Source organism: Chlorocebus sabaeus, chromosome 3 (assembly GCF_047675955.1).
Source record: "Chlorocebus sabaeus isolate Y175 chromosome 3, mChlSab1.0.hap1, whole genome shotgun sequence".
NCBI classification, from domain to species: domain Eukaryota; kingdom Metazoa; phylum Chordata; class Mammalia; order Primates; family Cercopithecidae; genus Chlorocebus; species Chlorocebus sabaeus.
The window spans coordinates 84167187-84182768 of record NC_132906.1 but is presented as its reverse complement, the minus strand read 5'-3'; the positions used below and the strand labels follow the sequence as shown (position 1 = coordinate 84182768).

The following is a 15582-nucleotide window of genomic DNA, read 5'->3' as shown; positions in this document are numbered from 1 at the left end:
TGTCTCCAGTGAGTTTATATGTTTATTCCTTTATTTTTGTGTAATTTGCTTCTTACTGGTTTCAGCAGTATATATTCCATTATTTTCTTTTTTAAGTGTAGTTTTCATCTGAAAAATGACTATACTGATATTTTCAATTTATTTTCTGAAATTGGTGAGTTCATGTTTTATCTCTGTTATCTTTGATCCCTCTTTTATATGTTTAATATCTTTTTAAAATTCTTTACCCAGAATCCATGGTCCATGTTACATGTTTTCTTTAGATTCTTTAAGAATATCATTTGATATAAATTTGCTTCTGCTTATTGGAAGCAATTCTTTTATAAAATGTGATATTTATCTGATCTTTGATTCTTTCTCTCCCTCCTGTATTCTCTCTTTGAGATGAGCAGATCACCCACAAAGAGGATTAGGCTTGTTGTAATTGGATGTTTAAATTACGCATTTTACTTTTGTAATTTAGAGTTTGCTTATCACTCTAAGATCTGGTGACCTTGGTAGGCAATTACAAAGACGGAGGTTCCTCTTTCTTCAGCTCTTCTAACTCCATTTAACTCCATCTTTGGCAGTTTCTTGGTGTCAGGAGTTTTAATGGGAAAAACAAAAACAAAAACAAAAATGGCCAATATTTGTCATTCACCTCTAGTCAGCCTCTTCTACTGTTCTGGGAAGTAGAAGTTAAGCCTATGTTTTCTCACCCTAAGTAAAGGATCACTAATTACCAGTTACTTTTAAAAAATCTGCATCTTGGTCAAGATCTAGAGAGATGAGTTGTCCCTTATTTTTTCTCTCATTTTGTATCAATTCAATTGTATTTTGCAATAGTCTTCTTTGTCTTTTTTGTGGGGCTGTCATAGCTTCCCAATTTCATTGCAATCATAATTTTATCTAATTCTTAATTATTTTAATCAATGTTTTAAATTACAATGTAGGAAGTAAGCAAATATTTTTTCTTCTTATATTTTACAAGAAATCTCCATTAGTATGCTTCAAAATAAAGTAATCAAAGTAAGCATTTGCATCAATTAAAAAAATTTTTTTTTTATTTTGAAAAATAAAAAATTCTTAGGTAAAGTGTTTTCAGTTCTTAGGGACAAATGTATTCTGGAATTCTAATTTTGATTTCTTCACTTACCAGCTGTGATTCTTCTATTTAGTCATTAAATTTTTCTCAGTCTTAAGGGGATAAAAATTGCTACTTACCTCACAAGGCTATTTTGTGAGAAGCAAACAGAATAAGACATGAAAATTTGGAAAGCTACCAATTCTAATGCAAGTATCAGGTACAGTCAATATTTACATTTTACATATGGAAAAACACTTCCATTTTTCCACATGGAAAAAACCCCAAGTCATGGCTTATAGAAGACCATAATAGATTCTGCTTTTTGCTTGAGTTGTCTTCGGATGAGCTCTGATTTTTCACCAAGTCTGATGGAGATTGAAAATAGTGCGTATCAGTGTGTCTGTGCTTGCAATTACTTCCATTTATCCACACCTTCCGTCATGTTTGCTAAAAGAGATAATGAACCTGACAGTTCTGTTTCTGAGCGTTTGCGAGGCAGAAATGGATATGGAGAGTTAAGGAGTTTATACCAGAAAGAGCCAAAATTTACTTACACAAAAACATAATGGAGAAATAAAGGGCAGTAGAGACCTCATTTTGGAGGAAAGTTTTGATGGAGGATGAGAATGAAAAAGAAAGAGAGAGGCCAAGTTAAAAAGACAGAAAAGACATTTTAAATTTGTGTTTTTTTTGTTATGAATTGAATTTCTTTTAATATTTTCAAAAGATACAAGTATGTGTTAGAACTATTTTTAATTACTTTGGGGTGAAGGACTGTGTTTCTTTATGATACAGAATGACATAGGACTTACATGGGATGCCTCCGATTTCCTCTTCCTATTTATTGTCAGCTCTTCTCCATCCCGTGCTGTGCCCTGGGAGACTGACCTTGATCTTTGGTGAATGGGCTGCATGATCAAGCAACTAGCAGGAGAAGAGTGAGATTGGGGATTTTGTCCTAATACCCTCTTCCTGACAGTCACTGTGGACCAACTGTGTCCTTTGACAATAGGTCATGGTTCCTCTGAGATCCTTCCCTGATTCCAGGTTTAAATAACCACTCCCCTCTTACCCTTTTTGACTCAGGTGTTTTAGCCCCCCACCATCTTTAGCTCCCAGATAGTGTTACTATCCTTTGTGGTTTCTGTACAACCTGTATAGACTCGTAAATAATTCCTTTATAAACTCCCTACTCAACAAGAAATGTGTTATTTTCTGCTAGAACCCCAAATCGTACAGGACAAAATGAAGCCCTTAGACTTATTTGGTGGGTAGAAATATGCTTTAAGTGTCTGATATTGTCCTAGAAAAAACACAGACGATTTAATGGCCATGTAACTCAATCAGCTGAAATGGTCAGAACTTTTTTTTTTCTTGGCCAGTTTTCCTGCTTTATATATTTCATGCTTTCCACATCAATAGTAGATGCTAATTTTATGGAGAAGGAGCAAAGAATGCAATTTTTTTTTGAGCCTCAACTTTGCGTTAGTGTCAGTGTTCAGCATTTCATTGTCCTTTGTAATCCTGGTATAAATCTCATAAGAAAGGTCTATTTTACTTCATTTTTATAGATAAGTATCATGAGTCTTAAATTGTTTCTCCAACTCTCAAAACTGGCAAATAACAGAGCTATGATTCAAACAGCTTTGACCTCAATTCATCTAAAATTGGTTTCCCAAATTTATTATACCTCAGAAGTACATAGGAATTCCTTTAAAAATACAAATTATTAGGATTATCTCAGATACGCCAAAAAAAAAAAAAAAAGAAAAAAAAAAAAAAAGGAAAGAGAAAAGGGGTTCTTGATTTGGAAAGATTATCTAAGCCCTCACCCCTCACTTGGTGATTGTGATATGCAGCCAGTTTGGAAAGACTAAAGTTTCAAATTGATTCTGCCCCTAAATGTCAATCAACTTTTTTCCCCTGGTTCTTATAGTTGGCCTTTCAAATACCTTAAACAGAGCCATATACCAGAGAGTGAATTGTTTCACTGTCTAAGAGTGTTTATTCTGATTTTCCCTCTAGGTCACTTCTTAAACAAATTCTGAATTGTAGGAATTCTGCATGAACTAAAAGCAATATGAATTATGTCCAGAAATGTGGTACTAGAAATATTTTTATCCGTACTAACGTTATTTAAAACAAAATTATATTAGAGTCCATGAAAATACATAGAGCCTAAATTAGTAATTCTGATATGAACAAAGTGAGCGAAGTATATGTTTTTGTAAAAGTTGGCATAAAATGAGAATATTGGTATTGAATTACTTCATAATCTCTCTCTAATCTTCATGCACAATAGGTACTGTCTCTATTGGAGGTGCCTTTCATGTGTTTAAGGAATGAAAAAGAAAATGTGGTATTATATAAACCCTTAGGACTTGAGACTGAATCTTTGTCTTATTCATCAAATTATGATACTACATAATTTTTTACTGCCTACTACTCCATTTCTCCATCTTTAAAATGACAGCAAGTCCACCTTACTAAAGTTCAAAGAAATATCCTATAAAATCTGCTCTTTAAAAAAATAAAACATCCTTTCTGTGCCATCGTGGTGTGTGCTTGACTCCGCTTCTCGCTATGTCTTCTCACAAGACTTTTAGGATTAAGTGATTCCTGGCCAAGAAACAAAAGCAAAATCACCCCATTCCCCAGTGGATTCAGAAGAAAACTGGCAATAAAATCAGGTACAACTCCAAAAGGAGACATTGGCGAAGAACCAAACTGGGTCTATACGGAATTGCACATGAGACGGCACACATATTTATGCTGTCTGAGGGTTGCAATCATATTACCATATCAAAATGAAAATGTCACCACTATCTGGAGAGTTGGACATGTTTTATTGGGAATATATTTTTTTCTATCTGAATCTGTTATGAACGTGTTGGTTTGCTGGGTTCAGTAATAAATACGTGAGACCTTTTGTTCAAATAAAAATCAATCAATCAAGCACTGACTTCTGAGATGACATAAAATAAAAGCATCGAAATAAAAGCAATAAAATAAAGGTAAACATGAACTACTGTGGGCTTCATAAAAAGTCCAAATATCAATGAAAGTGTGTTATTCAACCATTGAGAATCCGCTGCCTAACGTAATGCTTGCCTGTTAGTAGGTGCTAAATTTTGGCTTTACTTGGCTATATTGGATCATTATTATATAATGTAATAGATATGTGCATGGATTTTTTAGAGCTACATTTATACTTGAAAATCTATCAAAATAATTATCCCTGCTAGGAATTTTAGAATGACTTTTTAATATAAACATTTACCCACCAAGGAACAACAAGGTTAGAAGGGTCTCAGTGATAGGAATTGTAGCACCAGTTTTTCTTTATAAAGTTCCTCACACAGGGGAACAGAGTGAGCATGAAATAAAAAGTGATTTTTCCTTTTAAGTTTGATTGGTTGAAAGGGAGGTCCAAGCAACAGTAGGTATGAAATAATGATTCTGAATTTTTATTTCCACTGTAGATAGCAAACGTTTGCTTCTGAAAAGCTTTAGAGTGTTTTAACCTCAATACCTAAATATTTCATCTTAAGCACTTAAAATGTTTAAGTGTTATAACCTTAAAATGTTTTATTTTTAACATCTATTAGAGTAAAAACAGTACAAGTGTTTCTTGTTCTATCCATGAAAAAAAATTTTTCCCAATAATGTGATACTAAAGATCAGCATCTGCTTTATAACTTTCACATCTGTTTGCTCAGTGGAATTTGCCCTGCCCTCAGCCACAACTAGTACTGAGTGAATCCACAAGCCTACTGCTTCCAGGAAGAATCACGTAACCAAACACTCAACTTAAATGGGCCCCCTTTCTCCATGCATCCTGATACAGTTGCTAATGAAGCCATGCATCCCGTCTGTCAAGCATTTTGGGTGATCACACCAAAGAGGCCATGGGCAAAAAGACTCCTACATATCCCCAGCTCAACAAAACCTACTGGGTGCGCCCTATTTTATTTTTAGGGTAATAATTTCTTCTTTATTTAAAATTCAATAGGAAAAAATCATTTTATCTTTAAAAACTTATGAAACTCTTTGAAAATTAGACTGTTTAATTTGAATTCTAGGAATGTGCTTTTATATTTCCTTATGTGTGATGTATTTTTATAGAAGACATTGGACACTCAAAGCTGATAGCCACCCTTGTTAGAAAGGAACAATTTAGTCATTATTTCTGAGGCCTGCTGTCATCTTTCCTTCCCCAGTTTGGGAAAGAGAGGGTAGTATAACGGGTTATTTTGGAATATGCAAGACATGTGCTGATGAGCTATAATTACATAGTGACATCTTGGGAACTGCTATTTGGATGCTGCTTCCAGCTAATTTATAATTCTTTAAAGATGCTACATTCACATTGATTTTCATTTACTTTCATTTTTCCCATTTCTTTAAAGCTGGTAGCTTTGCTATTGGTTTAAATGTCTCAACGATTTTCTTCTACGACATCCAGCCAAGCTGAATTAAAATTTGTAACAGCCAAGAAGCTAAAGGTAAAGCTCCTTAAATATTTTCCAAAATTATGTAATTGCTTCTTACAAAACTTCTCCTTTGTCTTTGGTGCCTTGTTTTATCCTAATTGTCAGACAGTCCGAGTGGATCTTACTAGGATCCCATGATCTTTTTGCCCTTACTGGGGCCTGATGTCATTTTTTGTAGACACTGATCTAAAATAAAATGACATGAATCTGTTCAGATGAAACCATTTCAGTTATTCACTTTTTGGGTATCTGAGTGTCTCCTATGGACACAGTTTCTTCCCCCAAGTAGCTGACAATTTTCTGGGACAGGGGCAGGGAAAGAGGCGGCAACAATAGCGGGCACAATGGGAGTACTTCTCTGGAGGAGTTAGGAAAGGCGCTGGTAAGTAACTTCTCTGTTGAGACACATGGTATAATAGGCGTCATTCAGAAAAGGTTATAGGGCAAGGAAGAACACTTTAGGCACGGGAACAGTATGTCTCACAAGAAGGAGGTGAGAGCGAGCAGGCTACGCTGGGTGTGTACTGCAAGTTGCTGGATAGGATGAAAGTTCTAAAGGCAAACTCAGCCCATTTATAGAATGTCTTAAAACATGGCCAGTTAGTTTTCCCTTGATCCTGATGCCAGTTTTGCTTCTTGGCATGTTACAGCAAATGAACAGGAGTCAATGTGATAGAGATAGCAAAGTTGTCTCTCTAGTCATCCTATTAGCATGTTGTAGTGAATTGGAGAAGAGAAGCAGCTGCAGGTTTGCAGAGGAAATCAAAACAGCAATTGCTGATACTCCCCATGGAACCATCAGGAAAGCTCAGCACAGAGAGGCTCTAGGGAGCCCAGCAGTCTGAAATGCTGCCATGTCAGTGCCTGGAGGGCATTGCTTTGCTCTCCACTGCATTTGATCCTCAATCTTCATTTGATACTGAAACAAACTTTCAGTAAAAAAAGCGTGGTTGGGTTTCCAAGATCAATGGTGAACTGATCTATTTTTTATTTGAGGTAACTTGAGATTTAGTTTTAACTTTAAATATAAATATCTGAGAAATTTGAATACCAGTTACCCATTCAAAAGATAACTAGATTTCAACTCTGTCCCAAGGAAAATTTACATAAAATTATTCTCTCCTCCCCTCCTCCCCCTTCTTTTCTTCTCTCCTCTTCCTTTTCCTCCCCCTTCTCTTTTTCTTCTTTTCTGACTCCTCCTCCTCCTCCTCTCTCTTTCTTGCCTGAAGATCAAGGGCTTCGCTAGTGATGTGCTCACCCTTAACCAACATGCAAATTATGAATCTCCTGAAAGGGGATCAGGAACATGGGAGACAGCTCCCTCTGTCCGGTGAGGACTGAAGACGTAGTATTTATACTTACGTTTTTAAAAGATGCAGAAAAAAATGCTCCTGCTTTTTTTCCAGAGCAAAGACATAAAGCAATGGGTGTCATAGAAATAGTTACTGGAATCAGAGGCCGATTCCTACTTCTGGCTCTATCACAGACTAGCTGTGTGGCATCTTGGGCTAGTATGGGATGTTCGGTGCCTTACCTTGATCCATAACTCTGCTTCGTTTGTTCTTCGTGTAAAAAACATATGTGGAGAACCTAGAATCTTTTAGGTGCTATGCTGGCTTCTGGGAAATGTGAAGGTAAAAACATCCTACCTTGATAGAGCAGAGTCAATGGGGGGAAGGCTCCCACAGGGGTGATAAATCCAGAGAGAAACAAATTCACAGTGATAGTGGGATGAGATATATGCTATGAGACGGGTAGACATGAGTATCTACAAAAACAAGGAGGAGTGTCACCTAACAGGGATTGGAGAACGAAGGTTGCAGTCAGGGAAGTTTTTATAGGGGAAGGGATGTTGGATGGACAACATAGAATGAGACTCTGTTTCAAAAAACAAAACAAAACAAAAAACCAGAAAAATAAAATCATTTAGGAGAGATAGCTGGGGGTGGGGATGTGCTCACAAAGGGAGTGTGGTCTGTTGAGGAGCTGTGAGGGGCTCAGTTTGTGTCCACAGGGCAGGTGTGTTGATGAGTGGTGGGCATGGACCTGGAGGGGTGAGCTGAGGCCCGAGTCGCACGCTGCCTAGCATGTCATGCTTTGGATCTCATCTGGAGAGTGGTGGGAGCCACTGAAGTCTTTCCACAGAGGAGTAAGATCATGATGTTCGCATTTCAGGACAGCCTCTTTGTGCCTTGGTAGTGCCCTTCACAAAATGAGCAGGTGAATGAGGAGATGATTTCTAACTTTTTCAAATCATGTTCTTTTTGAGAATATTAAAATTTTCTCTAGAAAAAATGCACATACAGGTAAAACTATCTATTAACTTCCTGGGAGGCATAAAACGCCCCTGAAGTCCAACCATGGATCACAGGCTTATCAGCTCCCCATTGTAAAGGTCTGTGTTTACTTTTCACATTAGTTTTACTTGAATGGTATTTGTCCCAAACCTGCTTAAGAGATCCTGACTTTTTTACATTATTATTTGTATGTTCCTCATTCAGTTAATGAAATCAAGAGCACATCTCTCACAAAGCTCATGTGCAGCCCCTCTGACATTACTCACAGCACAGTAGGTGGAATCAGTGATCCATGGAGATGGCTATCATTCTAGGGAACTTGGGCTCAGGGATGGTGGAACGACCTGTCTGCTGCCATATTCTTCTCATGGGCTCCAGTCCCCAGACTGAAAGTATAGGGGCAAGAAATCAACACTCATGTAGGGATTTGGCAAGCAATCCCAAGCTCCCAGAGTCCTAGGCAGGCCAGTGTCTAGGGTGAGGCCCAAAAGGGAACTAAGACAGAGTTCCTCTGCCAATTGCGGCAGAGGAAAGGACACAGCAGCTTGGGCAAGCAAGAGGGGTGGAAGCAGGCAACCTCCATGGTCGCTTGGCCTCCTGGCCTCATTGGTGGGTGGGGCACAGTACAAATGGCTAGTCCCTCACATGTGGGCTGAAGCTGCTGCTGTGCTCACAGCTTGATGTCATAGAAATAGTTACTGGAATCAGAGGCAGATTCCTACTTCTGGCTCTATCACAGACTAGCTATGTGGCATCTTGGGCTAGTATGGGATGTTCGGTGCATAGATTTGTCCCCACCCAAATCTTATCTTGAATTGTAGTTCCCATAATTTCCACGTTATGGGAGGGACCTGGTGGGAGATAATTGAATTATGGGGGCGGCTTCCCCATACTCTTCTCATGGTAGTGAAAAAGTCTTACAAGATCTAGTGGTTTTATAAGAGGAAACCCTTTTCATTTGGCTTTCATTCTTTCTTGTCTGTTGCCAGTAAGACATGCTTTTCACCTTCCACCATGATTGTCAGGCCTCTCCAGCCACGTGAAACTGTGGGTCCGTTAAACATTTTTCTTTGTAAATTACCCAGTCTCTTTAAGTATGTCTTTATCAGTAGCATGAGCACAGACTAATACACAGCTATAGGTGGAAGTGGCTGAGGAATTGGGCCAGAAAGGGACATGGGTTAGTTCAGCTTGAAGAGCTAGGAAGAAGAAAAGAAAGGAGAAGACTGAAGGTGGCCCCTCTAGGAACACTGCAGACTCTCAGCCTTGTCAAATGCTTGGGTTCTTGCATGAAGCTCTCCCTTTTCCTTGTGGCTTAGTGGCAGCAAGTATGCAAAATGAAAGTATTGATGGAAAAATATACATTGGCAGAAGATGGGTAGTTGGGGACTCTATTGGTTAGAAATGCACATGCATGCGGCCGGGCATGGTGGCTCATACCTGTAATCCTAGCATTTTGGGAGGTTGAGGCAGGTGGATCACTTCAGGTCAGGAGTTTGAGACCAGCCTGGCCTCTACTAAAACTACAAAAATTAGCTGGGCGTGATGGTGCATGCCTATAGTCCCAACTACTCAGGCTGCTGAGGCAGAAGAATCACTTGAACCCGGGAGGTGGAGGTTGCGGTGAGGCGAGATCATGCCACTGCTCTCCAACCTGGGAGACAGAGTGAGACTCCATCTCAAAAAAAAAAAAAAAAAGAAAAAGAAGGAAAGAGATGGACATGCATGCAAAAAGGAAAAAAAAAGATGTCACATTAAAACCATCAGCAAACTAATGAAAGAATTTACTTCCAGAAAATGTCCTCATTATTGGAGGCAATGCATTTCTGTCTGTTGGTAGCTATGTTTTTTGTTTTTCTAATAGGTAAACCGTGTATACCTACCATTATATATTCTGATGCTATTGTCATCAGACAGAGAAATGCCAATTTTAAGTTAGCCGATGCTTAGTTTTGTAATAATTTTACTGCCTTTATTATGCCAATTATTATGCAAGCCAGTTCTCCTTTTTCCTTATATACCAGATCAAGTTCAATACAAGCCACCACATTCAGATAGAAATGTGTTAATTCCATGTGAAAAGTGAAGGTAAATGGATGTCATTTCATTGAGCAAAAATATCATTTATTTTTTCAACATATTTTCAGTTCTTGACCAATTATTTTAACTCAAAACTACTTAGATTTAATTTATAAACCTGATACTGCATAACATATAACTTGAAGTCAAACTCTTCTACATGGACTAATTTTATTGTATTATCAGCATCAACTCTTAATTTTAAATCAAGCAATGTCACCCATTTGTTAAGCTTCTCTTATGTTCTAGCATGAGCAATTACTAGTAAGTTATATAATAATTTAGGACAGATCTTGTGGAGGAAGTAAGTTCTGCTTAAAATGTGGGAAATTCCAGAAGATGTGTTAACTCTTTAGAGCATCTGATTCAGTAGTTCCCAAGGGAAGTTTGAGAAATGTTCCAACAAAATTTGACAAGTTGCTAGGCACCTCTGTTTTAACTTCTGCATTAGTTACTTTTTTCTTCTTTTTTTTTTTGAGACAGAGTCTTGCTGTGTCGCCCAGGCTGGAGTGCAGTGGCATGATCACGGCTCACTGCAACTTCGACCTCCTGGGTTCAAGTGATCCTCCCAACTCACCCTGCTGGAGTACCTGGGACTACAGTGTGTCCCACCATGCCTGGCTAATTTCTTTTAATTTTTTTTTGGTAGAGATGGGGTCTCCCTGTGTTGCCCAGCTGGTCTTGAACCCCTAAACTCTCGGTCTTCCAAAATGCTGGGATTACAGGCATGAACCACCATGCCTAGCCTATTAGCTACTTTTGAAAGACTTCATAGAATGTATGTGACCTGTGTTCTCAATCTTCTTTTCATTTCTCCCTCTCTTTCATCAACTCATACCATTCCTTTATGTTTCCAAATCAAAACACTGCTCCATCCTGATTTAGAGTTTGAGTTATTGCCATGCCTCACCTGTCCCCAAGTTGAAACTGGATGGTCTTGGGTATTTTCCAATCAATGAGGTTTTTTTTTAATTATTGTCAAATTCAAGTTTATTTTCTAAAACCTGTTTCTCCACTAGAACCAGTCCAACCATCACGAATGCCTTGTAAAGGTTTCCTGACATTAAGTTTAAAGGAAGATGCATTGAAGTACCAAGGTTACAGTCCTAAAGCAGCATGCTCACTCACAATATTAGCCCGTTAGAAGTTAGGTGATGGTAGGTGTCTCTGCAGACCTATGGTCTTAACTAGCTAGAATGTATAAGATCAGGCACTAGTAGCCTTTTTTCTCCCAGCAGAAGTGTCTGAGACAGAAGAAAGGCTGTTTTTCTTCATCTACTTGCCCCCCAGAAGCAGAATTCCTTGATGAGTTAATTACTTACTCACAACTTACCCAGGAAATCACATTACTTTGTAATCTTGCCTCATTTATAAGCAAGGGTGACTGTATCTCTGCCTGTGGGTTAATAAGACAACTGATTGAACATGACAGCCTCTTTCCTTTCGTGATTTATAAATCTTATTTATTCCTTTAAATGGGTCGCTTCCCCCTCTCATCTGCTTTATTTCTCCTTTATTTATTGTGTGATAATGTCATGTAAAAAGCAAAGGCAAATGGATGTTATTTCTTTGGGTAAAAATGCTATTTATTTTTCAACAATTTTTGGTTCATGTTTTGTAGCTGACTGAACGGTTTTCTTGTCACTCTATCTGATACCGAAAGATGGTTAGACATTTTGATTTCCCCTCTGGCCTTTCCTCTCCCTTTCAAGATCAAATTGTGCTCAAATTTAATCAGAATAAGTGACCAAAGGAGTAATAGAATATAGAAGAATAATTTACTATCTCTGGAACTCGGTGATGAAAGAGGGAAATTTTGAGGTGGTCTGCACTGTCTTTCTGGTTGATGATGTCTAAATGATTCCCTTTTGATTCATGGAAACAGCACTGTGAACAATGACCAGAATAAAAGGGGTTTCACATTTGACATTTTGTTCCAAAGCAAGAATCATTATGGTAAATTTACATGAAACTGTCTCAGATGATCAATGATTTAGAGGTATCACCTATCTATTTCCTAAAATAGTCTATTAACAATTAATTAAAACATGAAGCAAGTTGGTGAGAGGAGTCCATAGCCTTCAATCTCTATATTTTCTCCAGGTCTCCAGGACTTCAACTATGTCAGTGGTTCCCACTGGGAGCCATTTTGCTCCTCAGGGGACATTTAGCAATGTCTAGTACATTTTTGGTTATTATAACTGAGGGATGATGCTACCTGCATTTAGTGGGTAGAGGCCAGGGATGCTGTTGAATTTCCTACCATGAACAGGGCACCTCCCCACCACAGAATTCTTCAGCCCCCACAAATGTCAAAAATTCTGCTGTTGAGAAACCCTGATGTGTACCAAAGCTAGGACCATGTGGTAAGTCTTCCTTACAGATAGCCTCAAACAGAGGTCTTCTAGAGACTTCTGGCCATCAGAATTCTTAGGAATCTTAATAAAGTATAAAATTGCTTCTGAGTTCAGGGTTATTTGGAGTGACAAAGAAGCTCCTGGACTCTCCTGGAAGCTCCTGTAAACCCAACTATGAGGATCTTGGTTGAGCCCCTGAGCTCCACCTGTAACGTATTTTCAGCTATGACCTCAGATCTGATCCAGAGCTCCAGTAGATCCCCCAGGCTGACTTTGCCCATCTCTAACATTTTGGAACAATGGCCAAACCCTTACAGACACCCTGCATTGTGTCTGTAAAGTTTATGCCATAGGCACTCACTGTGAGATTAACAAAAATATTAACCAAGTTAACTTTATAAAGGCCACTATTCATGTTATGTTTTTGGAAGTTTTGGGATTGTTTGAGGTTGTTAACTTAATGAGCAGTTTTTCCAAATAATGGAGAAATTCACCATCACCAACCACTCTTGCCCTCTTGCTGGGGTGGAAACCTTACTACCCTTAGGTGGTGTTACCGTGTGCTGTGTTCATTGTCTGCCTTCACTTGACCTATATTAGTTCAAAATCACATGAGATGAGGGAATAAAATCTTCATCTTTCTTGAGGGGAGGGACAGGAAAGAGACTTGTGTCAGTGAAATGGAAATTTTCCTATCCCGGTTTACTTCTAATCACAAGGGTTCCATAATTAAGAGGCTTATATAGCATTTAAAGTTTATTTGTTTATACAGTACAGTTTACAGTTTACGGTACTTTCACTTCCAGTCAGCTTTCTGTATCTGATTCCACATCCCAATCCAACTAACCACAGATCGAAAATATGCAGGGGAAAAAGCCCATAAAGAATAAGAGTACAACAAAAGCCAAAATAGACAATGGTATCTAATTAAACTAAGGAGCTTCTGCACAGCAAAATAAACTATCATCAGAGTGAACAGGCAACCTACAGAATTGGAGAAAATTTTTGCAATCTGTCCATCTGACAAAAGGCTAATATCCAGGATCTACAAAGAACTTAAACAAATTAACAGGAAAAAACAACCCCATCAAAAAGTGGGCAAAGATATGAACAGACACTTCTCAAAAGAAGACATTTATGCAGCCAACAGACATATGAAAAAAAGCTCGTCATCACTGGTCATTAGAGAAATGCAAATGAGAACCACAATGAGATACCATCTCACACCAGTTATAATGGTGATCATTAAAAAGTCAACAACAGATGCTGGAGAGGATGTGGAGAAATAGGAACACTTTTATATTGTTGGTAGGAGTATAAATTAGTTCAACCATTGTGGAAGTCAGTGTGGTGATTCCTCAAGGATCTAGAACTAGAAATACCATTTGACCCAGCCATCCTATTACTGTGTATATACCCAAAGGATTATAAATCATTCTACTATAAAGTTGCATGCACATGTGTGTTTATTGTGGCACTGTTCACAATAGCAAGGACTTGGAACCAACCCAAATGCCCATCAGTGATAGACTATATAAAGAATATGAGGCACATATACACCATGGAATACTATGCAGCCATAAAAAATGATGTGTTCATGTCCTTTGCAGGGACATGGATGGAGCTGGAAACCATCATTCTCAGCAAACTAATACAAGAATAGAAAACCAAACATCCCATGTTCTCACTCATAAGTGGGAGTTGAACAATGAGAACACATGGACACAGGGAGGGAAATGTCACACACTGTGACCTGTTGGGGGGTGGGGAGCTAGGGGAGGGATAGCATTAGGAGAAATACCTAATGTAGATGACGGATTCATGAGTGCAGCAAACCACCATGGCATGTGTATACCCATGTAACAAACCTGCACGTTCTGAGCATGTGCCCATTTAACCAGAACTTAAAGCTCTTTACATCACATTTGCATCGTATTAGGTATTCTAAGTCATCTGGAGATGATTTAAAGTATATGGGAAGATGTGCCTAGGTCATATGCAAATACTATGCCATTTTATAACAGAGACTTGAGTATTTGCAAATTTGGGCATATGTGGGAGGTCCTGGAACCAGTCCCCTCAGATACCAAGGTACGGCTATATTTCATGAAATCCTCGCCTTGTGAAGCAAGTTATTATTACCGATTCCATTTTATTGATGAGGGAATCGAAGCTCAGCAAAGTTGTACAGCAGTTAAGTGGGAGAATCAAAACCTGGTTTTGCCCCATAAAACCAGTGAGTTTCCCACTCTAGCAGGGCTAGGCCTTGCCTCAGTGGCCTCAGTCATGTAAAAAAGTGCATGTCAATGCTTAGGATGTGTCCTGCTCCAGTTCTTCCCATGCTACCTACATTTGGCAAGTGGATCATTTTTTTTTTTTTTTTCTATTTGGTTGCAAAAGGTGCATAAAGCCTTTCCCAGCTATCTTCTTTCCTAACATGGTCCAGACAGATCAGATTAGCCACATCAATATACAGGTGTCTGGGGTCAGTAAAACATTGTGACTGGACTGGTAGAGCATTATGGCGATAATTAATTTTATCCATTTGTGGGTCATAGCCTCTGTAGGCTGAGATGCAGAGGAACAAAAAAAATGAGTTTTATGGATTCATAAATTTCATTTCAAATTTATCACTGATATTTAGATAAGGGTGTGCTTTTGGCAATAAAGGGAACATTGTTTGGGGATTGGATGAGGCTTGGTAGAAGGAGAGATTTGGTAACAATACTTGGAGGATGCAGGAAGAGAAGTCTAAAAAGAGTCATGTAAAGGGTGTGGCATCTGATTTCCACTGAAGCACCAGGGAGGCTGGGTTCCAATTGCCCTAACATGAATTTGGAAGATGTGCCTCCTCTGGTTGTGCAGAGCTTAGCTAGTAGAGAAAACCCAAATCCTACAGGCTCAGAACTGGATGGCTGGCATCTCCACTGGACTTTAGCCCTCCTCACCCCTGGTTTTTGTCCTTTATATAGTATACAAACTTTACTGTCTACAGCAGTCCTCAGGATGAAAGAAACGCTGTTTCATCATGAGTTCCTGTTTCTTGGTGTTTTAAAAGATTTAATTTGGAAGTGAGTAAAACAAAATCCAACAAGCCAACAGAAAAGGTTCTTGGGGAACCAACAGTTTTTACAAAGTCCAGATGCTTGGAGTGCCATAAAACCTCAAGCCTTCACTCAGAGCCTTCTGACTGGGTGCAGCAGCAGACAGGTGGATTGCAAGACAGGAAATAAAAGGAATTTTCAAACAGACATCCAGGCCTTAAGAAGTCAGCAGCCCGGAGGGAACCT

At 38.7% G+C, this 15582-nt stretch overlaps 1 protein-coding gene across 1 annotated transcript in view; it reads left to right on the top strand.

Annotated features, from left to right (window-relative positions):
* The window catches only part of FGF14 (fibroblast growth factor 14), a 675122-nt gene that overhangs the window by 134805 nt on the left and 524735 nt on the right, over positions 1-15582 (top strand). The gene's annotated exons all lie outside the window — the stretch shown is intronic.